General features: G+C 48.1%; 1 protein-coding gene across 1 annotated transcript in view; it reads left to right on the top strand.

Annotated features, from left to right (window-relative positions):
- LOC138511193 (zinc finger protein 84-like) overlaps nt 1-18,128 on the top strand; it is a 604,912-nt gene that overhangs the window by 35,922 nt on the left and 550,862 nt on the right. The window contains exons 2-3 of the mRNA XM_069626714.1: nt 10,428-10,491; nt 12,362-12,534. The gene's annotated coding sequence lies outside the window, so the exon portion shown is untranslated. The remainder of the gene's footprint in view (nt 1-10,427; nt 10,492-12,361; nt 12,535-18,128) is intronic.

The raw sequence follows: 18,128 nt of genomic DNA on the forward strand, positions 1-18,128 counted from the left end.
ACAAGGAAGGACGGACCAGGATCTGGACGGACATTGTGACTGCCATCAACGCAGAGAGGGTGGCAGTCCGAGAATTCCATCAAGTCAAGAAGCGCTGGGAGGACTACAGGTCTAGGACCCTGAACAAGGCCCGGCGCCTCGTGAAGGCAGTGGATGCCAAGGGGCGGCGGGGCCACTTGTCGCAAGATGAACTTCGGGTCCTGGAACGCATATCCCCAGCGCTCCATGTCCAGGTCCTTGGGAGGCAGACCCGTCTGGAGTCGAGCGGTGAGTGTACATGCATACTGATTGTAAGCTGTGTGTGTGGTGGTGTGCCAGGAGTGTGCATGTTGCACATGTCTTTGTGTGGCCATGTATAAATGTGTGTGTGCAGGGCTGTGAGACAAGCACATGTGTGCCTGTGATGTGTGAGACAAGGATGGTGCATGTGTGTGTGTGTGTGCTTGCAGTGCAAATGCTTGTGTGTGGGCACATGTGTTTGACTGTGCATGTGAGTTGGCATGCTTGTGGTGTGACACATGGATGTTGATTCCAGGTGCATTAGTCTGCAGCGTGTGCGTGTGTGTAGTTGTGAAGGGTGCAACAGTGTTGCTACATGGATGCAGGTGACACTGTCATGTTGGAGAGTGAATTGCAAATGTGACATGGATGTTCATCTCATGACTGACAGTTTGCGGAGTGGTACACATGCTTGGATGTGTGCTTTGCATGTGTGCATGTGTATTTGAGTCCGTGTGTATCATGTGATGTGTGGCTCACCTTTGTCTGCTCATGCTGCTGTATGTGAATGTATGTAGCGGGCTGTAGCAATATGGCTGTTGAATGACTCATGTGTGTGCGTTGAGGAGACAAGTGTGTTGGGGATTGTGATGCCAGGTCTGGAGTATGACAATGCCACTCTTGTACAACTGTTATGTGTGTGAGTCAATTGTACAGTGTCCTGATGCCTGTCTCCTGTCTCTCCCTGCCTGCAGCGTCATCTGATGTGGAGGGCGGAGAAGGTGCTGTGGAGCACAGCGGCAGGGATGCCACCGCCAGCCGGAGACGCAAGGCCCGGCTCCCCTCCCCTGTTGTCATCTCGTCGGGGAGTGAGGAGTCCGGTGCTGTGTCCCAGGTCGCAGCTGCCGAGGGGAGGTCCAGGAGGCGCAGGAGGAAGTTGGACTCCTCGGCAGCAGAAGGGGCAGCTGAGACCCCACAGGGTTCCGCGGCGGAAGATGGCAGGGAGTCATCCAGGTTGGTGGTGGGTTTGGTGGAGGAGGAGGCCGTGCAAGGGACTGAGATGGGGTCTGGAGGTGGGCATTCCACTGTTGCTAGTGGTGCAGCACAGGGGCAGGGACAGGAGGCAGCACAGGCCGCAGCGGAGGTGCCTGTGTGTAATCCTGTCCCCGGTCCTGTGTCTGCATCATCTTGCACCAGCAGGGTTGCCCACGTCCGGACCCATTCTCAGGGAGACCAGGCTGTGTTCCTCCATACACTGGGCCTTGTTCCGACCCCCTCCTCACCTGAACCCCCTATGCGCCAGTCGTCCTCCGTGCCATCTTCCTACCCACCTGTCACCTGGGTGCCCTGTGGAGCTGCCTCTGACGATGGGGCCAGGCTGGTGGAGGACACATCCCTGCCCCAGTCGGGAGTCGTGAGTCCAGCAGGGGTGGCCACCGCAACAACAGCACCCCAAACAATGGAGGATGTGCAGGCAGCAGGTGTCAGGGCACCGGCACCAGCACGTCAGCAGCAAGAGGAAGAAGGTGGGAGCCTTGATGGCTCGGGGCCATCACCATCAGAGGGGCAGGCATCAGCCGGAGGGCAGGAGGACCCTGGACGTCAAGTGGCTTCCGTGTGGCAGCGGTTGGGCCATGCCATAGATGCGGAGCGGCGGCGGGCGGAAGAGGCGCGGCTCGCTATGGTCAGGGCGGAGAACTCCATGCGGAGGGCTCTGAGGCGGGCCGAGTGCCTCGAGGCCATCCGCAGGGAGTTGGAGGTGGGTACATCGGCGTCCCTGCGGACCCTCGGGGCTGTGGAACGGGGCCGCCTCCGGGACATCGAGCGGGAGTTCGATGATGCCCTGGCCCGGAACAACAATCAGTGAGCCGCAGGACTTGCCCGCCGCCTTTGTATATAGTTCTGTAGTTTAGTTGTAGTTAGGTTTCCTTTGTTTTAATGTTATTATTTGGTTGCCAAAGGACAATGCACCACATTTTTGTATATAGACATTTTCTTACTTAGTGTAAATAGTTAGGTTTCATTTATTAGGGCTCATGGACCCGGATCATCATGTTGATAGTTTGAGGGATGTTAATATTTGTTTTAATTTTTCACATGAGGCAATGTGTTTCTTCTTTCATTTGTACTTGGATTTAATTTTGGACTTTGACTTTGGACCCCTATTTTACTTTATTTTTGTTAATTAGTGTTCCTGATTGTATTGGTTGTACTTTTTTATTATTTAGTTTGCATTGCATGTTTATTGTTATTTTTTATTTTTACCATCCTTGTTTATTTTTAATACATTTTCATTTGATCCTTCAATGTGTTGTATCATCTCATTGCTTTCATGCATGACATGTGGGGTGTTTGGACATTAACTTGCAACATCTGTGTGTGACAGACATGTGTTCATTCATATGATTTACATTGGGTGTGTCACATGTCACTGTGTTTGATATGTGGGTGGATGGGATAGTTGTTTGGGAATTCTTGCAGGGCAGACTGTCCATTACGGTCATGATTGTGTGGGGTTGTGACCCAGGTGAAGGTGGACATGGATGGTACATGGGTGGGGGCCTTCTGGTAGGTGCCCCTGACTGCGGGGGGGGGGGGTGGTAGACATGGGTGGGGGCCTTCTGGCAGGTGCCCCTGACTGCGGGGGGGGGGGTGGGGGTGGTGGTAGACATGGGTGGGGGCCTGCTGGAAGGTGCCCCTGACTGCTGGGGGGGTGGGGGTGGTGGTAGACATGGGTGGGGGCCTGCTGGAAGGTGCCCCTGACTGCTGGGGGGGTGGGGGTGGTGGTAGACATGGGTGGGGGCCTGCTGGAAGGTGCCCCTGACTGCTGGGGGGGTGGGGGTGGTGGTAGACATGGGTGGGGGCCTTCTGGCAGGTGCCCCTGACTGCGGGGGGGGTGGGGGTGGTGGTAGACATGGGTGGGGGCCTTCTGGCAGGTGCCCCTGACTGCTGGGGGGGTGGGGGTGGTGGTAGACATGGGTGGGGGCCTGCTGGAAGGTGCCCCTGACTGCTGGGGGGGTGGGGGTGGTGGTAGACATGGGTGGGGGCCTGCTGGAAGGTGCCCCTGACTGCTGGGGGGGTGGGGGTGGTGGTAGACATGGGTGGGGGCCTGCTGGAAGGTGCCCCTGACTGCGGGGGGGTGGGGGTGGTGGTAGACATCGGTGGGGGCCTGCTGGAAGGTGCCCCTGACTGCTGGGGGGGTGGGGGTGGTGGTAGACATGGTTGGGGGCCTGCTGGAAGGTGCCCCTGACTGCTGGGGGGGTGGGGGTGGTGGTAGACATGGGTGGGGGCCTGCTGGAAGGTGCCCCTGACTGCTGTGGGCGTGGGGGTGGTGGTAGACATGGGTGGGGGCCTTCTGGCAGGTGCCCCTGACTGCGGGGGGGTGGGGGTGGTGGTAGACATGGGTGGGGGCCTTCTGGCAGGTGCCCCTGACTGCTGGGGGGGGTGGGGGTGGTGGTAGACATGGGTGGGGGCCTGCTGGAAGGTGCCCCTGACTGCTGGGGGGTGGGGGTGGTGGTAGACATGGGTGGGGGCCTGCTGGAAGGTGCCCCTGACTGCTGGGGGGGTGGGGGTGGTGGTAGACATGGGTGGGGGCCTGCTGGAAGGTGCCCCTGACTGCGGGGGGGGGTGGGGGTGGTGGTAGACATGGGTGGGGGCCTTCTGGCAGGTGCCCCTGACTGCGGGGGGGGTGGGGGTGGTGGGAGGCATGAGCAGGTGTGCAGGGTAGTCCCCTGTGGTGTGGGTTGCATGCAGGGGACGTGGAGGGTGTGAATGGAACACCTGTGAGGACCCACCCAGCAGAGCCGCGTGTGAAACTTCCCGCGCACCCCTGTAAATGACGTACCCTAGTTTTTCGCGTGTAGGATTTCACGCGCACCCCTGGAATTCCCGTAGCCTAGCTTTTCGCGTGTGAAACTTCCCGCGCACCCCTGTAATTGACGTACCCTGGCTTTTCGCGTGTGGAACTTCACACGCACCCCTGATATCGACGTGGCCAGGGCAATCGCGTGTGGTACTTCCCCGCACCCCGGGATACACGTACCCAGGGCAATCGCGCGAGTGACTTCTCGCGCAACCCGTTGTACACACACGCGCAAATTTTTGAACAGTGGGTGTCCGTGTTAATGGCGTACACCTTTGCACCTCATTTGTCCTTTGGGGTCACGGTATGGCCCATTGCTGTATGTGGGTGGTATTTGTTGGCGCAGGTTTTGGCGCACTTTCGTTAAGTGCGTCGGGACGCTACCGCCTGCTTACTTGTGGCGTACGTTTTTGGGCCTGTGCGCTGGTTTGATCGAGCGCTGTTTTGCCCTGTTCGAATCCATGAATACGTGTTGCCGGAGAGCGTGTGGGCGTTCCGTGCACTTGCCTCCTGTATTTTCCCGTGCCGCCCACATTCTTCCCCATTCCGAGTGTTGTGCCCCATTTTATTCCCCATTCCGAGTGTCCCGCCCTGTGTTCCGCCTACTTTAGAGCTGTGCGCTGCGCTCGGAGTGATAGCGCAGTGGCCGTGGCGCACGCCGTTGATTGACCTGTGCGCCGGCGTGCGCCGTGCACTTTTTCAGCGCACGTCCTATGCTTTTCTTACGCACGGACTTCCATGAATCGACGTGCGCTGGTTTCCCTGCGCTTTTCGCTATTTTTCGGCGCAGCGCACGTATAGGCCCCTCTGCGCCGGAATTTTCGGCGCACATTTATTCCATGAATCGGCCTGTAAATTTCTTTTCTGTTAATCTTTGACTTTTCCTTGCTGAGCATCATTCCTACATCATAAAGCTTCTTAAAGACTTTCTCCAATCTTCTATTGTGCTCTTCTTCAGTGTCTGCATATATCAAAATATCGTTTTGAGAGAAAATGACTTCTTCATCATCATTAAATATCTGATACATATCTTTTGGAACACTGATGCCGCCGATACAAATCCAAAGGGCATCCTTCGATATTGGGTCAAACCCTCTGACGTTATAAAAGTCGTTAGATGTCTTGACTCCTTATGAAGCTTCACCTGATTATGGGCAGCAGTGATATCTAATGTAGAGAACACTTTGGCAGACACCATAGTTGAAAGTAGTTCCTGAATATTGGGCAGCGGATTTTCTTTCTGGAACAATGCATTTATTAAGTTCTCTCAGATCAATGCACGCTCTGACTTTTCCTGAGCTTTTCCTCACAATCACGAGTGGCGTCACCCACTCTGCAGCATCAATCCTCTCTATTATTCCTTGATCTTCCAGTTTGCCCAACTCTTTTTTTACTTCCTCCCTCATAGCATTTGGCACATTTCTTAACTTCTGTGCAACAGGTCTGCACCCTGCTTCAATTCAATACGATGTGTGAAACCCTTTACACAGCCAATTTATATCTTGAAATACTTTGATTTTCATCTTTCCTTTGTCCATCTCAGCTGTCTCCACAGTGTATACTGATTCTTCAGCACTCAGCACTAGGATCCAGCCGTAGTTTGAGTAAACTTTGGTGAGTCCAACTCAGTAGTGGTGACGCTCCCTTCTTCGAGACATAAACTTTTCCAACCACTGATCTGTCTTTAAAACCCAACGTAGCCTTAAACCAACCTATAATATCAATTTTAGCACCTCCATAGGCTCTGGTGTTAATGTCCACTTCATGTAACTACTTCGACCCAATCTTCTTCCATACAACTTCTGGTAAGAGTGTATACTTGGCCCCGGAATCTGCCATCATTTTAACCGGTTTTCCATTCACCATAATGATGGTCGTGGGACTATTCACCACTTCTTCTGTGCTATATCCTCGATTGTAACCACACCCTCTCATGCTGTCTCTTGAATCTCTATATTCTCCATTGTACCTTGGAACAATGGAACAATGGAAGTCCTTGTATCATTTCTTCTCCTCCCACTGGGATTGGCATCACTTACACTCGCTACATTTTTCTCTTGTACAGTCTGTAGCATGTTAACAGCTGACTCTGACTTCACTGACACTTCCTTCACTCTGTCTTCTAGAGCCTTAACACATCATTCAGTATGTTCCACCTCTTTGGCCATCCGTAGAACTACATCTAACGGTGGAACATATTCAGCCCATAGCTTCTCTCGAACCTTGGCACTACTACATTCCAACATAAACTGATCCCTTAATCTCTCTTCCAGCTGCTGACCAAACTTACAAGTCCTTGCCAATTTCCTAAGAGCTGTTATATACTGTTCAACACTCTCCCCTGATTCTTGTGTCCTCTTTCCAAACTTATATCGTTCAAGAACGGTACTCATTTTTTTTTATAGTGCTTGTTCATCTTCATTACACATTTTTCATACTCGTTCATATCCCCACATTCTGCAACCAAAAGATCAGGTAGATACTCATATTTCTCCTGTCCAGCTGGGCCTAGACAATGCAGAAATAATTACTTTTTCCTTTCAACCCTGTAATTCGTGCCACAGACCACATTGGCATAATGTTCAAACGTTTTCAACCACCTTTTCCATGGCAATGTGGGTTCTCCTACTTCTGGTAGAAACACGGCTGGGGGTGGCACACTATGGGCCTCATCACGACTTTGGCGGTAACCCTTAAATCCGGCGGTCGCGCTATTACCGCCGGATTTAAGGGTCCGCCAAATCAGGACTTCGATGGATTTCGCCCCAGCTCTTGGCTGGTGGGAAATCTGCCAAAAATTTGCGCTATTACCGCTGGTGGGAAATCCGCTGGCGGTAAGAGCACGAATTTTCCCCATTGAGCCCAATGGGGAATGGGGCATTCCCGAATGGGCTCAATGGGGAATGAGGAATTACATTACCACCGAACTCGTAATCCGGCGCTATTACCGCCGGGGAATTCGGCGGTAGGGCTAATACCGCCGGCGTTACCGCCAAAGTCGTGATCAGGCCCTATGTATCGACATTTCCTTGTCTCCAACTCCACTTAACTCCACTAATAATTTGTCTGCAATGTCACTCTTCTTGCTTCCACTCTATATTCCTTTTTATTTTCTCTCTCTCTGGCTCTTGCTGCACCAGACACTGATTGCTTTTGCCCTTGCCTCTTCCAGCTCTAATTTATATTGCTTTGACTTAGAGATAAAACAAATATTTGTAATGGCAAAAAAAAAAATCCTCAAGACAACTGGGACAAAGAAGAGCAGGATTGCCTATGCCTGCTTCCTCACTTTGCCTGTCCCTCCAAGATGGCCGCACGTTGCGTGATGACGTCGTGCGGTCCTTTCCTTTAATTTGAAGTACTTGGACAGCAATACTTTGCTTGCTTCACTGCTCACACCCGTGGGCTCTTCGCTGCACCTCTGCAGCTGTCTGCCACCTTATTTGTTTATGGGAAGCTTCTGGAGCCCTCTCACCTGCCAGTACGTTGCTGCAGACAGACTCAATAATCGGCTCTCTTCTCTCAATGGGCCTCATCACGACTTTGGCGGTAACCCTTAAATCCGGCGGTAGCGCTATTACCGCCGGATTTAAGGGACCGCCAAAGCAGGACTTCGGCGGATTTCTCCCCAGCTCTGAGCTGGGGGGAAATCCACCGAAAATTCGGGCTATTACCGCCGGCGGGAAATCCGCCGGCGGTATTAGCGTGAAATTTCCTCATTGAGCCCAATGGGGAATGGGGCATTCCCGAATGGGCTCAATGGGGAATGGGGATTGACATTACCGCTGAACTTCGGGGAACTTCGCCCGCACTAATAGCGTTACCATTACCGCCAAAGTCGTGATGAGGCCCAATGTCTCGTCGCCACTTGAAGAGAGGAGGTATGCAAGGAATTTATGATTACTCGTATTTATTGCTTTACAAGCTAGGATATATACATATATGGGGATATGGACGGAGCGTCGGGATCAGCTGTTCTTCCTCACGGCAACCGCCAGCTTCTGCCTCGCTTATCCCATTCCACTTATGATGTTCCTATTCTAGAATGCCAGGCTCGCACACCAGCCACCAGATACTACACTCTCCAAACTCAATCCTCTCCTGGAGCTTGGATCTTCCATTTCAAGTGTTCCAGTAAGTAATGCTCTGGACTACCTTGATGCCTAATCACTAATTCCTTGCCATTTTCTTTCATTAATGTTCCTGGTCATGCATTCTACATAACGCTGTTCATATTTCTATGTAATTCACCCATTCTATGCCTTGATATTGCATGCACCTAGCTGTGCTTTATAACCTGCACAATCGTGTGCTTGTTCAATATAGGACCTAGCTTTGCTTTAAAACAATCTCTGCTGTTTTCTTAGCCCTTACTGGATCCCCATTTTGTACCGCATTTGTGTGCTCTCTGTAAATTTCGAATGTAGGTGTGATTTTTACATCTCTACGCCACCATGTTGTACTGCATTTGTGTGCTTTCTGGACATTTTGAATTTGGGTGTGCCTTACATCTGTGTGCCTTACACCTTTTCCGGCTCCTAGGCCGCCGCTGTAATTGTGTTCGTGCCATGCAGTCTCTCCTTCTATCCTCCATCTTCACCTCTCCTCCACCTCTATGGCACCCTCCATCGCCCATATCTATTCTAACTGCTATGCTATCACCCATTCTCTTTGACTTTCTCTTTCTCTTTGTCTTTGTCTTTCTCTTTCCCTTCCCCCTTCTCCCCTCCCCCCCAACTAACCCTGGTCTACCGATCTCAGACACCTACGTCAGGGCAACTTCCAAACAGATTGTTATGGAAATTCTCTTTTCTGTCCCCTCTCCAGATCTATGGACTCCTCATCTGATCTCCAGTCCCTCTCCTTTCTCGTCCTCACCCATTAATGGTGGCACTAGATGGGAAGTACTCTTGGCAGGCTTCTGATCATCCCAGGTGTATCATTAATGTCTATCGAAATGGCACTATCATGGCTCAGGGTCCTCAACCCAACCTCCTCCTCTTTACCGGGGCCTGCCGTCCCTCATCAACTTCCTTTCTATGCCTGTTACTCCTCCTTCCACTCTCTCTGCCCCACCTCCTCCGACAGGTGTACCTCACCCTTGTATCTTCTGGTCGGGAAACCTTTGAAGGTGGAGACCTGCTTCATCTAGCCACGCTTAATGCTTGCTCTGCTAGCAAACACTCTGCTGGTCAAGACATCGAGGTCAAGGGGCCTCATTACTCTATTAGCGCCATGGTTGCCGCCGGTATTTTACCGTGTCCGCCTTGGTGGATGCCGGAATTACCGCCCTACTCCAAGGTGAGCGGGGGCGGTACTTCCCCATTCACCAAGGCACTTCCCCATTCCCATTTTTGCCCCCATAGGGCATAATGGGAATGGGGAAGGCGCTAATTATGGTACCGCAAATTGCGGTACCGTAATTAGCACCAAGGTCCCTTTGCGGCACCCTACTTTAACGGCTGGTAAAACCGGGTCCCGCAAAGGGAACTTGTAGTAAGGCGTTAAGGGTTTACCGGTACCGGTGCCCTTACCGGTACCAGTAAACCCTTACCGCCTACCGTGTAATGAGGCCCATGGTCTCCTTCTCAAAGACCTTGACCTCGATGTCCGCGCTCTTGCCGAGATGTGGTTCAATGCCAGCTCAGTCACTGCTTTTGACTCCCTTCTCCCTGATGGTCCTCTCAGCCCCCTAACAAATGAATTGTGTGTTTGAGGCGTGCTTATTGTCCCATGTATGTACACCAGGAGCTGAGACCAAACCCTAAGGAAAGTACTTTCAAAACATACGACAAGTTAAACATCTAGATATATAGCACCTTTTGTAATTTTAGTATTCTGACTTTCAGTGAACAAAACCACCTGGCCCAGATGTGTGATGTCATCAATGACATTTGTGATGTCATATTTGATGTCCTGGGTGTTAGTCTTAGCAATTCACGGTGGTGGTGCGAGTTATGGTTGCTTACCATAACTGGTGATTTCCTGAGGTTTCTCGGTTTTACTTGTAACCATAACGTCCCTTTAACAACGTTTTTTCATTGAATTTCATTGGTTTGTATTACTGCAACTTAACCATAACGTCCCTTTAATAAAGTAGTTTTTTCAGTCAATATATGTGAGCATATTTCACTGTGTTTTTCTTTCATACCCTCCACCCCTTAATGTGGTCTCCTGTTTATGTGATTGGGTGGGGGTTATGGTGCAGGGGGAGAACACAAGCAGCTCCCTTTTTGACCTTTTTAAATAATGTTTTAGTGGATGTCTTCTCAAAGTTAATTCTATATCGTTGTGATCAGTCTTATTGAAGATGAGTTAATCATATGATAATCTTTGCTTTTTCCAGACCTGAATACACAGTTTCTGAATCTCTGAGTTTGGTCAAAATTAAGAAGCACAGAATACACAAGGTAAACTGGGGCACTTCATGTATACCTCTGAACAGTGGGGATGAATGTTCGCTTTACAAATAGATCTGTTATGTTATGTCCTGCAAATGCCTTCATCTGTGTATTCCTATTGGCCTCACTGGGCGAGGGGTTACCCCTGTCCCACATACTTTAGTAAACCCCAACTGTGCAGACGTTTATTTTGGGGTGTGTGGGATGTTTTTATCCATGCATCCGAGCCCTACCTCATAACTGTGCAGTACTGACATGGAAAACATCATGATGGCCAGAGCTTCCCAGAAAATGCACAGGGAAATGCATGAAGAATAGGCTGCCACTCATTTTTACCAATGTTATGGGCACAGAAGGGCACTGCCTAAAATCACCATTGGACTACCCACACAGTAGTCTGAAACCATTGGGAATGGCAATGCTGATTGCCAAAAGCAACCCAGAATTGTGGGGAATTCATTTCTTAAATCCCAAAAATGGGTGCAGTACCAGTACTCACCACTATCAGAAAGCCGGCGTTTTAAAACCACCAGATTTTGTTTAAAACTGAAAAAATGAACCCAAAGCATGCCAAAGAAAGACTTACTGAGAGGTGGATACAATGTAAAGTTATATTCTGAAGTGACTTGAAGGTTTATAACAAGACTGGCTGAGCTGTGGATTTCAGCAGTTTAAGTAAATTTGGACTGAAAGACACTAAAAATCTAAATGTTTAAAAGAAATGAGTGACCTACTTTTGAGTGTCACATAGGCTGCAATTGTTTAAATGTCATAGTTTTAAACTTAGAATCAGCATTCTAGCTGCATATGTAAAAAAATTGTTAGTTATTTGAATGCAGAAAACTGGGGAACAGAAATGACATGTGGCTAAAAAAAGGCTTAAAGAGATTCCAATTTTGCCTGGCAACTACCCCCATCAGGAGTGAAACTTGATTCACAAGTAACTTCCCAGGCCTGGTTGTTTCCTGCTGGCCACACTAAGGATATGCCGTCTCTCCGATAATTGAATTAAGGGGAGCCCCCACAGAATACAGGAGCTCTGAACAATGCAACCCCCTTCACCCAGGCAGATGGTTTATTGCAGATGTCGTAAAACAGCTTCCTCTTGGCAGAAGCTGGGAGGGGCAGGGTCTCTGAGCTTGGCAGAAACTGGAAAGACTGGTTTCTGTACCATGTGACCCGAAAAGACACACCTCTATAGCCAGAATATGGTTTTAGAAAAAGATGAATAACTCATAGTACGGACTTGTGAAAATTATTTAAATGATACCATAATTCTTGTGATTTTTCTGCCCACATTTTAAGACGTGTTAGGACCCCGTGGTATGTTCAGGGGGGTTTTAGCGGAAAAGAGGATATTACTCAAAATGTGTGCATGTGAAAAATCTGACACTTCATCAACTAATGTCCATACTCCTTGCGCACATGTGTGTAAATTTGGGTTAATGTCCGAAATTGCAAATAAAGTTAAAAAGTGCAAATGCTGCCATTTCTGAATGCAAGCCCCCAGGAAGAGCAGATTTGGACAGGGTATACCTCCTGTGATATGTGATGGGTGCGTGTAATTCTAAACGAATGTGTACTTGTGCAAATATGTTTTTTTGTATCAAATATAGATTGTGTGCAATTTGACAGGGGAGGATCCTCTGACCCATAAAACCTACAGCATCACTCTGACTCACAGCTCCTTCCCCAATCATGGGAGAGGGGAGAATTGGGCCAATGGCAAGTGTAGAGGGGTAGGGTCTAGTGATGCTGCACACACACCCATTTTAAAAACAGATAAACGCAGACAGACAGGACAGATAGGGACATTCATTTCCATCTGCTGCGGGACGCTCTGCTGGAAAATTCATACTTTACCTCCATCAATCTCTAGAGAAAGCTGTGCAGAAAGATCCAGACTTCAAATCTATCAATATCCAGAACCAGAGCTGACCCAGACCAGAACAGAGCTGACCCAGATCACTGTGAAGTGCAGAGACCAGACCAGAGTCCAGTCTAAAACCTGACCAGATCCGTGGCAAGGCCCATCTAATTCAAGAATATAGTGTGAGTACCTAGCAAGACTGTGCAGAACCAATCTCTTAGTTAAAATAATATAATTCAATCTATTTTAATCTAAGTAGAACTGCCTCCTAACTGTCACCTGTCATTTTCTAGTTGCTAGCTGTCACTTGTCTTTCTGAACTTTAAAATTTCAAATCTGAAAAACGACCTTTATTTAATTGCTCATATCTCTGTGACCGTTTGTCCTAGAGACTTGCAGTAACTTTCATCTGGAAGCTGAGATCCTAGGCTGTCCTAGGACCCCAAAACGATATTGCTAGTCCTTATAGTTCCTCTGTCGCGATTTGACATTTTGCCGCGATTTGCAAGTTTCTCCACGTGTAAAAATCTGCTGCTGCTTGCCTTCCGTTAAAGAAAAAATTCGTTTAACCTGCCAATCATCCCTGAATCATTGCTAGAGTGAGTCTGGACTAATATTAACTAGATACCACTCACCCTGAACCTCTAGAGGGAATTAAAAGCATTTTAGCATATTTTTCACTTCATTGCCAGCACATATAAAAGCATTTTGGGCCTGTGTTTCCAACTTCTGTAGTCTAAGCTTGCTGGGGTGAACTGAATTACATTTGATTGCATTTCTGAGAACTGTGTGCTTTCCTTCCATTTCCTTGCATTGCATAAAGGGGGGAGGGGATTGCCAGAGAAAAGTGATTACATTGTTTTGTTGAACGCATATTGAGTATTTTCTGTACTGCATTTTCATTCCACCTTGCATCTATTTGAAACCATAAAGTATTGTTGCTATCTTATCCATCCTATAACCACTCATCATTGATTATAAAGAAGTGTGCTAGTGCCAGACTTTCCATTATTGATTACTGCTCAGATTCAGTGTGATATCCAATTATTAATTTATTATAAAGTGTGATATATATATCTATTGTTTAAATTATCAAATAAACCTTTTAAACTTGCAAAACAGAACTACTTCTTGGCTCAGTGGGGTCAGGAGGATTCCAAGAGAGGGGTGTTATATAGGGGTAGTCATCCAGAACGCATGAATTGGACATAAAGATATCAATAAGGGTTTCCATTCAGTATCCCAGACTAGGCATTGACTTAGCTGTAGTGTTGAATTGAATCCTCTTACAGGTGTTGTATTTGAAGCATAATGCTGCTAAATGCTGCACAACATAATTGCTGAAGGGGATGGGGCGTGGGTGAGTGGGATAGTCCATGGTAATTAAATAGGCACATTGCTTGGTACAAGTAGATTGTATTGTTGTCCTTCCTGGGCACAAGGGTTTGATGTTGAAGCCTTGATGAGGAGGAAGTTGTATGAATTTGCACACCACAGTTCAAGTTGGTAACACGTTCACCTTAGACCTCTGTGTGTGTTGTGTTGTGTTGTATTGTGGGTTTAGTTCTAGAAGGCTGAGAGTTTTAGAAGGGACTTTGAAGCAGGAGACAGTGTTTGAGGATTGTAAGATGTGATGTTTGGAAGTCTGATTGCCATCCCCCCATGCTTACCCGGGTGTGTGCTCACCACACGGAAGGGCCTAGGAATGGAGTAGTTGAAAGGAATGCCCCACACACACCGACTTGCAAGGGGCTTCACCTGTACATTAGCTGTGACAGCCACTTACTCCAAGAGCCACATGGCGCAAGTGGCAGAACCTCACCACCATCCACTCACCTGTGCATTCTGCACTTTCCTGTGCTTGGCTGACCGGCATTCCCCACTCTCGCTCAGGTTGGTGCTCACAGTAAAGGGGTCGGGACAGGAGGCAGTTGAAGCAGACGGGAACCCCCATTTCCTTTTGTACTCATGCCCGGCCTACTTGAAAAGGTGTGTGAATCAAGGACCATGACATGCACATTTGTGCCTGTTCAGGATGGGTTAGAAGTTCAGGAGATTGGAGTATTTTAGGGTCATTTCAGCATCTGTGTAATTTCTTAATTTACTTCTTGTCTTCAGTTATGGGAAATGTTGACTCACTTGAGACCATTATAGAGGTCGAGGACCCCTTCTTGCAAGCGCCTTCTACTTGTGCATTCATGAAAAAGAGGCATTTTGAACCACCCTCAAGCATATAGCCCTGGGAGGGAAACTCGAGGGTACGGCCACATCAACTGACGCTCGCCATTTCAACACACCCTGCGTCGCCATGGTTCAAGACCTGCAGATATTGGTGATAACAGGAACGTGGCTCATTGATAGCGCAGATGGGGTGCAAATGATGTGCTAACAGAGGGATATGCTATCTTGAGCTATGCACATTGCGATGGTTCAGAAATGTGAAGCGGACCACGTTGTGAAGTTTTCTCAACAAACGGTATATTATTATAATATAAGGTTGCGTGAACACCTCACTATCCCTACCCTGATGAGGATTTCCAGGCCTAAAATAAACGAAAGGAAACACTCTAACAAAGGATACCCTTCTCTCACACTTAAACATATAACAAATAAACAAGGAAATAAAGCAACCAAAGTCTCTCTTCACAACATGGGCAAACTCCCCTTCCTTAGATTTTAAACATGATTCTGCCTCGCAGTTCAAGAAAAGAACAGAAGGAAATCCTGCTTCGCAAAAAAAGTTCCAATATAGGGGGTCATTACGACCCAGGCGCTAATTGCGCCAACTTTACCACCATGGTGTAAACTATGTTTACACCATGGTGGATGGCGGATTTACCGCCCCATTCCAAGGTGAGTGGGGCGGTAAATCCCCATTTCCCATTTTCCCTTCCCCATTCCCATTTTTGCCCCATAGGGCATAATGGGAGTGGGGAAGGCGCTAATTACGCCACCTTAAATTACGGTGGCGTAATTAGCATCATGGCAGGTTAGCGCCATGGATTTTAACGGCTGCTAAAAGCAGCCGTTAAAATCAGAATAGGCGTTAAGGGTTAACGACGGCGTTAACCCTTAACGCCTGGGTCGTAATGAGGCCCATAGTCTGATGTAAAGTCAACTTGTCAAGAGAAAGTTCCAACATGTAGATTATTAGAGTCTTCTTGGAACAGGTTCTTAGTTCCTCAATAGGAACACTGTTTACATTGGCCTGGATGATTTGCCACTTTAACAACTCCAGAAAATATAACTTCTCTACAACAGCCTTGCTTGGCTCTTCCGCCAGTACTACTAACAACGTAAGAAATGTCTCTGTCAGGACCACCTGGTAGCACTTCTCCAACTTCCACCTGGCCGGCCTACTTCCTTGCCAGGCCTACAATCGCCCAAGGTTTGTGTGAGAAACCAAAGGGTGTCTCACCTGCTAGTCCCTTGGGATCTCTCTCTCAGGTGGCCAGGGCACGGCCATAGCCTTGGGATCCACACCCTGTGGGTGGACCAGTGTGGGAGGATCACCTGGGTGAGGGGTCTTCCGGGAGTATGTGTGAGGCAGCCAATGGTGAGACGCGGTTCCCCCCCTTTTTTAATACTTTTAACCCATCCCATTTTTAAGGATTATCTGAGGTCTCAACTAGCCCTCCCGACCGACCTGTTCTCCTTCCCCCTTTCTACGCTAACATTAGGCCGAGGAAGAGGGCGACTGAGAGTAAAAAGACTAACTTTTATACATTTCACTGGACATGTCCCGTTAATCGGGTCAGGCTAAGTCAGGCACTTGACTTTAAGTACATACACCTGACGCCAATTAGATCTCCTCACAAAGATAAAAGGTGGAACATAGAGACACATAGAGACACACTCTGAGCAAGGTGCAATACAAGTAAGAGCAGAACTTCTGGGGCGAAGGTGTACCTACTGGAGCAGAGTGACGGACCAAGGGACGAAAGCAGCGGGTCAAGAACCCCAGGAGTTCCCTATCGGAATTTGTTGCCTCTGGGTAAACAGCAGAGTTGAGGAGGCGAGGCCAAGTCTGTGGTACTAACTGTGGTACTAACCTTGACTCGTGAATTGGAAAACTGTAAAGAGGAGAAAGAAACACACACAGCTGGTGAGTTGGCAAGTGACCTGAGAGACTGATGTGTGTTAAGGAAAGATTGAAGTTGCAAAGTGAAGGTTGTACGCGTGTCGATGAGACGCGAAGAAGGGTAGACCTGTGAACGAACTGTGAACGGAAGTGGTCCGGCAAAAAGGAAGTAGCCCACTCAAAAGTCTCCATGAAAGGTGAATTGTTTGTAGTGATAAAGCAAATGAACTGTAAAAGCAAAGTGATCAAAATGAACCCCGAGAGAAGGGGAGGGTAAAAAGCTGAACATTGAACTTTGAGTCAAAGTGGTCCTGCAGAGGTCTGTAAAGAAAGCCACGCACATTCGAAAGTCTTCGACATCCAAAAACGGTCTGAGCCCGACTGAGGAAGACCCAAAGTGTAATAAGTTTGCCCCCTGCAAATAATGTGAACTTTTGAGATCTGAGCCCGACAAAGGGGTACCGGTGTAAACTTTTTGTTGAATATTGTTTGAAAAGCTGAAAAGAGAGACTTCAATGTGGAAGGCCAGGCGGGCCTTGATCCACGTTTTGGAACTGTTTATGTGTTAAAAACCCGAGCCAGAGTGTCATCCTGTCTACGGCGACCGCCTTACTCCGTGCTGTCTGACGTGAGGAGGAGAGCTGATTCAGCCACATTTATTCTTTATATTTGAACAATGATTTTCCTTTACATATATTCACATTTTGTACAAGAGATAGGGCAGGCATTAGGTTTTGTTAGCAAAGGCCATTTTGATTTGACGGATTCCACTAGAACTGTTTTATTTAATGTTTGATGGTCGAGACTACTCCCATCCTAGCTATAGGCTAAAGTAAGAGGTTCTCCAACCCCATTGAAACTTTAATAAAGGTTTTACAAATTGTACCTTTTGTGTCAGTGTCTTACTTATGATACCATGCCACCCTTACATTTGCCACCCGGGTATACTCTGCATCGTTTCACAATAACAAGTGCTTGTTATGGTCAATGTCAACTGCCAAGAGGTTACCACAGGTTCACAGCATTCAACAAATGACAGCTTCAAGACTTTCAACATCTTTTCAGGGAAGACAAGATTCACATTGATGCTCTTTATTTGTATTTTTATTCTTTTTATAGCGCACCAGGCCTAAGGGCATACGGGCACATCACTTAGGTTACAGACATGGTAAAAAATACAAGCAGAATCAAGGGTACAGTACAATCAACAAGGACAAGTTGGGATAATATACAAGTTATATACATATTAACAGTCAGAGGATAATTACTTACAAATTAGCGCCAGTGTTAGAGTCAAGGCAGGTCTTGGGCAGATAACCAGGCTTTGACTTTGCGCTTGAAGGCCAAGAAGGAGAATTCCGCTCTGAGAGGATTTGGTAAAGAGTTCCACATGATTGTTCCGTAGCACACTGTTAGCCTCAACAAATGAATAATAAGCCCGCAGGTTTACCTTTCAAGGCAGCGGGTACTCGGACACACGGAAGCCTGGAGGGCACTGCTCCTGCATTGTTGGAGGAGCTCCTGCTCCTTAGAATGATCCATGACGGCTTAATACTTTTTAATACTCTTTAATACTTTTCTGCAAATGATGTTCCTCTCCTTTTGGATATCTGTTCTCAGAAGGGCAGCCTTTTTTGCCACTCGTGTTTCCTCCACTTCACAAGCAACCCATGACTGACAGGGATAGGGTCTCTT

This window comes from Ambystoma mexicanum, chromosome 6p (assembly GCF_040938575.1).
Source record: "Ambystoma mexicanum isolate Mex_15411 chromosome 6p, UKY_AmexF1_1, whole genome shotgun sequence".
NCBI lineage: Eukaryota > Metazoa > Chordata > Amphibia > Caudata > Ambystomatidae > Ambystoma > Ambystoma mexicanum.